We start from the raw sequence: 10,600 nt of genomic DNA, 5'->3' as shown, positions 1-10,600 counted from the left end.
GAATCCACCACGACGGAGAACACTAGCAGGAGAGCTCGAACATTCCCACGAGTAGTATCATGAAGAAAGTAGTAAGCAAATCTTAAAACTGAAAGTACAAACTTCTTGCTGCAAGTAAGACTAAGCAATCCCTCATTGCGCTTCCCCTAATTTCTCCTTCCCCCCCTTTTCCCTACCTGGTACCTTTTTGCTCGCTTCGGATTGGAAATACAGCCGGCAGCGAAGGCAAGATTTCTTACCAGCAGCTACCAACAGAATCCCTATAAAAGGCTTGCAGGATATTCTCAAGGTAACAGAAACTCCATTAGAGGGGAGGGGGGTAGTCATAGGTAGAGCAATAGTAATGTTGAGTCCTATTCTTTCAGATAAGAGAATCCTGCAGTCTATCTAATCTCCACAAGAAGAGGGGCAATAACTTGGGAAATTCTGGTAGGACAAGTTTGGTTATTACAATAAGAGAGTACAGTCATAAGGTGGGTTGTTGTTTATGTTCTCTCCCATTCTGTGTATTAGGCACCCGTGTACCACAGACGGCAAGACTTTCTACATAGCGCAGTCTGAAGGGGTGACAGAAGATTTCAAGTTGTCTCTTTTCTTATCCACTTCCCCTTTTCCCTTCTGCTGGTTACTTTGCCTGTTAGGCGGGGTCACTGGTGGAGGGGTGATTGGGTACAGCTTCTGGACTGCTCCTGTGAGAGAACTTCAGGCCTTCGTGACAAGTGCACTCCGTCCCAGGGGATTGAGGGGGAGGGATTGCCATTTCTTCAGGTCAGAACGCATTTGGGTTACTAGGGGTGCAACATTCAGGGACCATTCCAGCTCCGGCAATAGAGTCACCCATATCCCCAAGTATTTAACCGAGTGATGTCTAAGAGGGATGGATGACTGCCAGTCAAAGCATTCCCTGGAGGGGTGCAGCGGGATCAGGGTGGACTTTGCCGCGTTAAGCCGGAGGCCGGAGACTTGTTTGAAGTCCAGGAGGATCTGCAGACACCTGGGTCCCGAGGTCGCCGGGTCCGCCAAATATAGGAGCACGTCATCGGCGTAGAGGGCTATCTTGTCGATGTGACTCTCATTCCAGGCCCACCCCTGAACGAGGCGGTAGTGCCGGATGAGCGTCGCCAGGGGCTCCATCGCTAACACAACAGATGTGGAGAAAGGGGGCACCCCTGGCACGTACCTCTACGTATCGGGAATGCCTCTGAGAGCGTCCCATTGATCAGCACTCGGGCCCTGGGGCTCGCATAAAGGACCCCAACATAGCTGTGGAACAGCGGGCCGAAGCCCATCTCCTCCAGCACGTCTTGCAGGTAATCCCAGCCCACCGTATCGAATGCTTTCTCAAAGTCGAGAAAGAGGAGGGCCAGATAGGGCGAGAGGCGGGGGCGATGGGCCAGGGCCAGATGGAGGCGGCGGGTACCTTTGGCCGGCATGTAACCGCATTGGTCCGGAAGGACCAGGTCCTTCAGGAGGGGCTTGAGCCACTGGGCCAGTATGGTGGCGAAGAGCTTGATTTCGGTGTTTATAAGGGAGATAGGGCGGAAATCCACGCAGTTCACGCAGAGCGGATGGGTCTTGGGAATGACCACAATCGTGGCCAGGTCCGACTCGGGGGGAAAGGAACCCCTCTCCAGCACGTGGTGGAAGAGAGTCATCAGGTGGGGGCCAAAGTGTCTCGGAAGGTCGCATAGAACTCCTGAGGGAATCCGTCTGGACCGGGTGTCTTGCCACTGTGCAGCAGAGGGATAGCCTCTAGGACTTCCTCCTGTGTGAAGGGCTTCTCCAGGGCCTCCGAATCCTCTGGGGCAAGGGAGGGTAACCGGGCGCCGGCCCTGCCAAGGAGGGTGTTCAGGAGTGCGTCGGGTGGGTGCGCCGTATAGAGACGGGTGTAGAAGTCGGCTAAGGCTCCTGCTATAGCCCCGGAGGATGTCTGAAGGTTGCCGTCCGGCGTGCGGATCTCTGGGATAACGCGGTGAATCTGAGGGTAGGAGACCAAGTTGTGGAGCAGTTTACCATTTTTGTCCCCCCAGCCGTATATCCGCGCCACAGACGAGCGCCACAGCTGTTGGGCCGAGTCCAACGAGACTTGACGGAGCTCCTCCCGGATCAGCGCCAGCTGCCGGGTGGGGTCACCGAGACCCAGCGCAGCTTGCTCGACTTCAAGCCTGGAAGCCTGGGATTCCAGATCCGCAAGCCGGGCCAGCCGGTCCGCTCGTTCGGCATGTACAAGCCCTCTAGCCACTCCAGGAATCACTGCCTTACCGGCCTCCCATAGGGTCCCTGGCGACGGAACCGAGCCCTCGTTGGCAGTGAAGTAGAGGGTTAGTTCTTGCCTTAAATCGTCCACCGTCGCCTGGTCCTGTAGGAACCAGGCATTGAGGCGCCATACCGCACGCGGACCCCCAGGTGCGGAGCCCATGCAGAGGGAGACGGGGGAGTGGTCCGACAGTCCCCTCGGTAAGATAGTAACTCTAGAGACCAGATGACAATCTGTGGTCGGGAGCAGGAGGAGGTCAATACGGGAGTGGCTGTGGTGAGAGGCCGATGTATGAGTGTATTGTGTCTTGCGCGGGTTCCAGACCCGCCAAGTGTCGCATAGCCCCAAGGCCGAGGCCCAGCCCGATAGGGCCGCCGCAGAGGAGGAGCGGGTCACCGTGGGGGGAACGGTTGAATCTCGCCCCGGTTGCATCACGGCGTTGAAATCACCCCCTATAATTGTGAGGTCGAGCGGGAAGGTGGGAACGATCTGAGTGAGACACCGAAGCGTCGGGGACAGGAGGGCCGGCGGGGCATAGACATTCAGGATATTCAGGGGACAGCCCTCCATCACTAACCGAGACAGCTACGTAGCGCCCTAGTGGGTCATTGTGGGCCTTAAGCAGGGTGAAGGGGAGACCTCTCTGTATCAGTACCGCCACCCCTCGGGAACCTCGTTGGAACCCAGAGTGCCAGACCATCGCGAATCCGTAGCGGGCCAGGAAAGTCCCTAAAAGGTGGGTCTCCTGGAGAAGGAGCACGTCCGCCGAGTGGCGATGCGCCGCTCGAAGGACCGCAGCGCACTTGATGCGGTCGAGGAGACCATTGACGTTCCAGGAGAGGACGTGAAGGGGCCTAGTTAGAGTGGAAGCCATTCGGGGAGGAGGGGGACATGGGAGAGCGCGTAGGTCAGCTGGGGACGCACCTCGAGGGGAAGGTCCTACAGCACCACACCGGGTCAAGGGAGCAGGGCATTTGGAGCGGGCCAGCGGGACGCAGGCGCCCGGGGTGGGGTAGGAGACAGGGGGAGGGGGGCGGCCACCCTCAGTCCGCCCCCGTGGTAGACCGCCGGGACCCAGAGTGGCCAGGAGATCAGTGAGCCAGAGGTGTGTGTCGGACAAGGATGCACCCACAGTCGGATAGCAAGGTAGGGAGCTGCAACCAGCTGCTCATAAGCAGCACCAACAGAGGCCGAGGAGCGGCCGAGCCATGTTAAACCTGAAAGCAGCCCCTAGGCGGCTAAGAACAAAAAACATTTGGGAGACAACGGCCTCCTTCCCCCCAGTACCCCCCAACTCCCCCCACCCCACACTTCAGAACAGGAAGCATCTGTCGCCCTAAAGTAAAACACCCAAAGAACTAACCCTTCACTAGGGGACTGATACTAAACTTAAACGAGTAGTTGGGAGCAGTAGCACTAATCTAGAGCGAACAAAGGAGGACCCCCCTCCATAGTGCCGGATGGATGGCAACAGCAATAACCAGGTACGGTTAAGTGAAGACATGGTGCAGAGAAATAAATGTCCACGGAAGCACAAGGGACAGAAGAGTGCAGGATCAGAAGAGAGAGATGGAGAAGAAAAAAGGTTGGAAACGGAGAAGGGAAGACAAAGGTATGCATTGATTGGATTACAGTTCCTGGAAGGGACCCTCTTTAGGCGATTCGCCCTTCGGGCGTCTGACAGGGCCCGGGCGAGCGTCGCAGGGCAGTCCGGCCGGTCAGGGCGACTGTGAGTAGACAGACCTCAAGGAGCCAGAGCTCAGGCCTCCGTGTCCTGTGGTGAGTCCCGGATTACGGGGCTGCCGGACAAGTCCGAGTCCGATCTGGATTTGCGCAGACTCGTGCCCTAGTTAGGGGGCATGTCAATGGTGACCACCGATGAAGGCCCCGTCGCCGGAGGTGTCCCCTGGTCCGGGGGGAGGTGTCCGCCGTGCGTTACCCCTTGGTGAGCACGAGGCGTCTCGACGCGGGCGACCTCGCCTGCGGGAGCCAGTCCGGCGTCGCCTTGGCTTGGGTCCTTCGTGGGCAGGGCGGAGAGCGGGACCTTAGGTAGGGGAGCGCCTTCGCCCAGGTAGAAGGGGACGCTCCTCCGTGAGCCAGGTCCAGGCTGCCTGCGGGGAATCAAAGAAAAAGGACTTGCCCTGGAAAAGGACCTTGAACCGGGCGGGGAATAGGAGGCCATACCTCAGACCCAGCGCCCTGAGCTTTTGCTTGACTTCGTCGTAGGATCGCCTTTGGGACTGGACCTCCCTCGAGTAGTCCGGGAAGACCATGATTTTGGAATTCTCAAACAGCAGGGGGCCCAGGTCCGTGGCCGCTCCCAGGATGGCGTCCCGATCTCTGAAGTTGAAGATGCGGAGGATGAAGGGTCGGGCGGGGCCCCCGGGGGGAGGCCGGGGCGCCAAGGATCGATGGGCCCGCTCTATAGCGAACCAGGGGGAGAGCTTCTCAGCCGGCATCCAGGATCGGAACCAGGTTTCGAGGAATTCGGCCACCGGGCCCTTCTCCACCCCCTCCGGAAAACCCAGGAGGCGTAGGTTGTTCCTTCGGGCCCGGTTTTCGGCATCATCCACCCGATGGTGAAGATCCGACGTCAGTGTCTGGAGACGGGCCACTTGGGTCTTGAGTCAGGCCAGGTCGTCCTCTGCCGTGGATATGCGGGATTCGGCGATTCGCGCCGTGGCATTTCTGAGGTTTTGACGGATGAGGGCCACATCCACCACCCCAATTTTGGCCTCGACCGATGTTTGGGAGGCGCTAATCGCCGGAGGATCGTTGAGAGGTCCCCGAGGGAGGCGGGGGTTCGGCGCCAGCAGCATGGTCCATTTTGGCAAATTGGTCCATACGCAGCTGGGAGGAGGGGACCGGGGTTTGCGTGGTCTTTCCCCTGACCATGGCCTCACGCGGAGGCGGCGGGACCCGGCAGGTATTCCTCGGTGGGCGGCCTCCGCTTCGCGGCAGTTCAGGGAGTCCCAGGGGGCAGAGACACAATTGCGGAGGCAAGCCTGGACGTCAGGGAGTCTAAGGGGGCAGAGACACAATCGCAGAGGCAAGCCCGGACGGCCGCCGCATAGAACTCCCCCTACAGGCCCCCCGGGCCCCGGCAGGTAGGCGCCGCAGGTCACAGCGGGCCAGGGGGGGATCCCCGAGCCGCCGGCAAGGGCTCTCCTCTTGGCCACCAGGCCCGCCACAGCACCAGCAATCAGTCGGCCACAGGCAGGGGACCGGACGATTCAGCACCTCAGTAGGGCCAGGCAAATGGGTGCGGCAGGGGTCGCCTTCAGTCCCTGTCGCCCAGATAAGCCCCCGCAGGTCTCGCCGACTCCTCGGGGCACCCGGGGCCCGCGCCGCGCTTCTAGGCCAGGCCGGCGGGCACAGCGGCTCCGGGCGGTTTAGCAAGTTCGGTGGGGGCGTCTAGGTGCCGCGTCCCCGTTCGCCCGCTGGAGCCAGAAATTCAGTGGGGATGCGGGGGGGATCGCCGCCGCCGAGGGGGAGCCGGCCGCTGCAGAGATCATCAGGGGGCCGCCATCTTGCCGGCCTCGCGGCAGGGTGAGAGCAGGGCAGCGGAGGCGCTTGCAGACCTCCGGGAGATCCCAAACTACGCCAGGAGGTGCCCAACGGACAGCCAGCGCAGCGGTGCCAGGTGGGTCCAGTGATGTAGGCTGCTGCTGACGGATGCAGGGCGGATGACGGATACGGGGTCCAGAGCACTCTTAGAGTGCGACCGCCATCTTGACGCCCTAGGCCACGCCTCGAGGTCCAATTTTAATCTTAATGGATGCCCCAATTGTTTTTCTGGTTTTGTACTTTTATGGATATGTATTTTTATCCAAATAAAGTTTATATTGATTGATTGATTGATTATTGTGATATCAGTGCTACGTTCATGCAACATCACTTCCTGGGAAGATTCAGGGTCCAAGCTTATACACCACTTTGTGTACTACCATTAAGGTTAAAGGACATATGATGTCAGTTCTGCCACCCCAGGCATTTCAGTGAACTAACATCCATGGATGTTATGCGCTACTAAGAGAACTAAAATTAAAAACATCTCTTTTTCCTCAAGGATAAGTCAGAGGGGTTTTGGGTTGACCACGGCTATTCTTACCCAGCGCGGGGACACACTGGCATTAGTGTAACCATGGCGCTTTACAAGTGGACTTATTATTATTACTAATCAAAAATTAAGTAGTAGTGAGGCACACTGGGTTGAATCCAAAGTTACTGGTTTGTTAATAAATGTAAAGCTTCTTGGGTGCACGCGAGGTATCTCCCTCTGGCCGAAGGGAGAATGGGTACGTGAAGAATAAAGCACTAAGTCAACAATTCATAATGTTTCCAAAACCTTCAGAAGGTTCTCACCCTTAATTTTGACTTTGAATTGTTCATTCACAGGACACACAGTCCCCTGATGAAGGGTCCCCGACCCGAAATGCATTGGGATGGTTTACATAAAGTGTTGAGAAACCAAGAATATGTCTAAATAATGCACAGTCGTATATGAGAAATATCATAACGATGACAAACAAAAGAAATTAAACACATTATTATTTTGGAAACACTATGAATTGGTTGTGGAACTGTATTTAATTTAAAAAAGGTTATCCAATACCTATAACGGAGTGCAACAGAGGGACACTAAGTACTTTGACTTAGTGCTTTATTCTTCTACTAAGAGGACTGTCAGACCTAAAGCATGGAGCATCAGAACCACATGGCACACAGCCTTTCAGTAGGCCAGGACAACAGAAGTGGATTGGCTCGCAGAGGAGCCATTCCACAGCAAGTAATAAAAGGTAGACATACCATTACGATAGCTTTTAAGGTGACCTTTGTTTTTTTCAGCTAATTTAAGTTTTCTCTATTTTAAAATGTCCTCCACTCCAACGCGAGTCAAGTTGAATAACGAAATCTGTCCAAAGTGCACTTCAAAGAGTTTACATACTTATGTACTGTGTGCATTAGTCAGTGGTGCCTCGCTCTGTGGTGCAAGCAGGAAGCATCCAGCAGTGACGACAGGGGGCATTGGTGAATGTCGAAGACTCGCCCTCAAGTTGTTCGCCATGTGACTCGATCCGTCAGAAAATAACGGGCTATGGTAATTAAGGCCGAAGCCTCTTTTTGCTGGGCGCTAAAAGCTGGCCGAGGTGACAACATAAACTGAAAATGACAGTTCTTAATCTTGCACACTCTATTCACTTTCAAGGGCAAAGGCGGGAACGTTAGGTCCCTCTGCGTCGCACTTGTGCTCGCTCAGTTGGCTGCCGTATCTTCCAGCGTTTCCCCTTAAACAGTATTTTTGCTCCATCACGTACAACAGCTTCTAAGGAACGTCACGGCCACCGAGGTAACAAGAGAAGTCTACACCTCGAAATCTAACTCGCCTCGTTAGGCTTTCAGCCTCCCTTCGTTTCCTTCCAGAGTTTCGACCCCCACCGCCTCCACACTGAACACCCCACCTGACCTCAGCCAATCAACTCGAGGGCCAGCACTCACCCCGCGAGTCACGCGGCGACGCTACTGCGCCTCCTATTGGACAAAAGGCAAAGATGGTGGGAGGGGTCCTGCGAGACGATTGACAGGCGCACCGGCAGCTTTTCCTAGCTGCGGCCGGCAACTGCTTGAGAGGAGGAAGAGCTGTATTCAGAAGGGCGGTTATCTGTACACTGCTCTAACGGGACCGCTCCCTCCTCTCCGTCCCTGGGTCGTGCTTTTTTTCTTCTTATTTTTTCTTTACCTCCTGCCGCTCCTCGTGTCTCCTTTCTTTGCTGCTGTCTGGTAAGTGACATATTTATTTTTACTTGAAGGGGGTGTGGAGGACGCGGCCCTGGTGATGCTGAGCATGTGTGTCCCCTCTGCAAAGGATGCCAGTAGCGCCCCGTTGATGGGTGTCAGCCCAGGTCTGGCTCATCTTGCAGCTCTTATCCCAGTTATTTGTGTCCCTGTGTGTTCGAGGCCACATTTCCTCAGTAACAAGTGGGAATCTCCAACCCAAGGGCGTAGACAGTTTAAACCGCATCAAATATTAGCCACCGTATGTGCTGTCTGCACAAGACAAGTATCCTGAGATATTGGGTAATAGTGTTACCCCTCACTTGCCTTGTTGCTACCTACGGTTTACCTTAAAGATATCAGTTCTGAAATCTAATTTTGTCACTTGTTCCCACGCTCCCTGCACTCGCTACTCAGCACTTGCACTTTGACTCCTGAACTGGCTCGTGATGTTATTTGCGGCGATGCAAATAACTTGGTATTCCCATAGCTTGTCCAAATAAGTTGCCGTTAGAATTGACTGCCCCGACTACAGATGTTTGTCCTCTAATTAGATTAGTCTGGCCGTCCGCATGTCACTCAGTCGACTGCAACTGCAGGCCCGGCTCCAGAATTTGGGTTCTGGGTAGGCCAAGAAGAAGAATGGGTAGGCCATAAAGATAAACGGGGTTGTCCAGAGACCCACAGGTGTCTGTGAGCTGGGTCTGTGCATGTTGGATGGTCTTGTACGGTTGTGAGCTGCATACAGTACCTATTACCGGGTTCTGACTGCTAGTTTTGACTGAGCATTTCTAGAAGTTTAAACCTACAGGTTTGATCTCTTATGCTGTCTCTACCTCGCATTCCTTTCTCTCCGTGTCACTCCCTCTCTTCCAACTTCACCCTTCTTTCTCTCCATTTCACTTTGCTGTCCTGCTAACTCCACCCTCTACTTCATCCCACCCCACTCTCTTCTCTCCTTACATCATCCAAACTCTCTCTCCATCTTAGCCACCTGTTTCCGTACGTCCCATCACTTTCTCCACTTCCCTTTAATTTACCTCTCACCTCACCCTCCTCTCTTTCCACCTTGTCATACTTTCTCGCTCTCCTGACCTCGCGATCCTCTCACTGTGGCTCAAGTTACTCTGACAAGAATTCACACTTCTATTCCCACCTCACCCTTCTCTCTCCACCTCACCCTTCTCTCTCCACCTCACCCTTCTCTCTCCACTTAACCCATCTCTCTTTTCCTCACCCTTTTCTCTGTTCCTCGCCCTCCTCTCACTCTTCTCTGTCCAATTTGCCCTCCTCTCTCCCCATCAGTTATCCTTTTGTTCTCACTACCCTCCGTCTTGCCTCCTCCTTATTAACCCAATTACCCTCTCAACTCTCTGCTCCGCCATCACATCTCCCCACCTCACCCTTCTCTCTGTTATAAGTTTAGGACATAAAGAGCACAAGTACAATAATCAGACCTTCTGGAATTATGCAACAGTGGAGGAATAAATTATGCAGAGGGGTTGACTAAATTGTACAGTGTAATGCAGGGTAGTATTACTTCACTATTGTGTCATTTTTTGCACGTTATCCCTCTGTGTATAAATGTTTCTCCCCAGTAGTGACGAGTAAACCTATGTGAAGGGCCTTCCACTGTGCAACACATCACCACAATTTTAGTAACATTTGATCCTTTTATGAGTTTTTTTGTTAAAAATTTCAAATGATGCTGCAGAAGATGGATTATGTAGCTAATGTATCAAATCCATAAATATGTGGAAAATGCGGCTGCATAATCACATAAGTCCAGTGGCCCTGGTTGTAATCAATTTCTGTCTATTTATATGACAAAATGAGAGAATTTGTTGGTAGAGAATAAATGAAGTCACTAGTACCCCAACGTGGAGTATTTTCTTTAAGTTCCTTCTATTTATGTCGGAGAGTTCTGTAGTAAATACTATCTTCACTGTTCCTCTCTGGCTAGACAATACTATTATACTAATGATCATAGAATGCCAAGGAGTCTCTCTAGCTGACTGTACCTTTCTATTCCCTGTTGTGGCAGTTGGTCACCTGAGGCTGAGCTACCAACAGCGAGCTCCTGGTGGGGTTTCTCTCTGTCTACCTACAATCTTAACCTGTCTGTCTAACCTGGAAGGAACCTGCAATAAAGGATCTTAACCTATCAAGTGGACTCTGCAACATTCATTTATTACAAGTTCCACCTTCTGCGAGTACTTCGGGAGAATTAGAGTAGACAGAACAGTGGTAGCACATATTTCCCATGCTTTTCTTTAGACTATAGGCACTTGCACTGCTCCTTCCCATTCTGTATCTGTGTTGTATTAGTGAAACTTCACTTAATAGTAAAAACCTTGCCATTGTCACCATTTTATTGCTTAATATACTGCTGTAAGCAGGGCCACTGGAAATATGTGATTCTGAGGGTAAAGAATCTTCCGCATAATTAGAGATTTGCCTTATTTTTTCACATAATTCATCTGCTGCATACTTTGCTGATGCTAAGAGAAAAAATGTTTCTGGTTCAAACTGATCAAAAGTTAGTAAAACATGTGTTGCTTTGCAGTG

The 10,600-nt window shown here is 53.3% G+C and overlaps 1 protein-coding gene across 1 annotated transcript in view; it reads left to right on the top strand.

The window, feature by feature from the left end:
- The first annotated feature begins 7,794 nt into the window (after positions 1-7,794).
- ELOVL5 (ELOVL fatty acid elongase 5) overlaps positions 7,795-10,600 on the top strand; it is a 517,949-nt gene continuing 515,143 nt past the window's right edge. Inside the window, exon 1 of the mRNA XM_078647945.1 lies at positions 7,795-8,038. The gene's annotated coding sequence lies outside the window, so the exon portion shown is untranslated. The remainder of the gene's footprint in view (positions 8,039-10,600) is intronic.

The sequence above is a fragment of the Lissotriton helveticus genome, chromosome 6, assembly GCF_964261635.1.
Source record: "Lissotriton helveticus chromosome 6, aLisHel1.1, whole genome shotgun sequence".
NCBI classification, from domain to species: Eukaryota; Metazoa; Chordata; class Amphibia; order Caudata; family Salamandridae; genus Lissotriton; species Lissotriton helveticus.
Note: the sequence above shows the minus strand (reverse complement) of the source record. Positions and strands in the feature narration are given on the sequence as shown.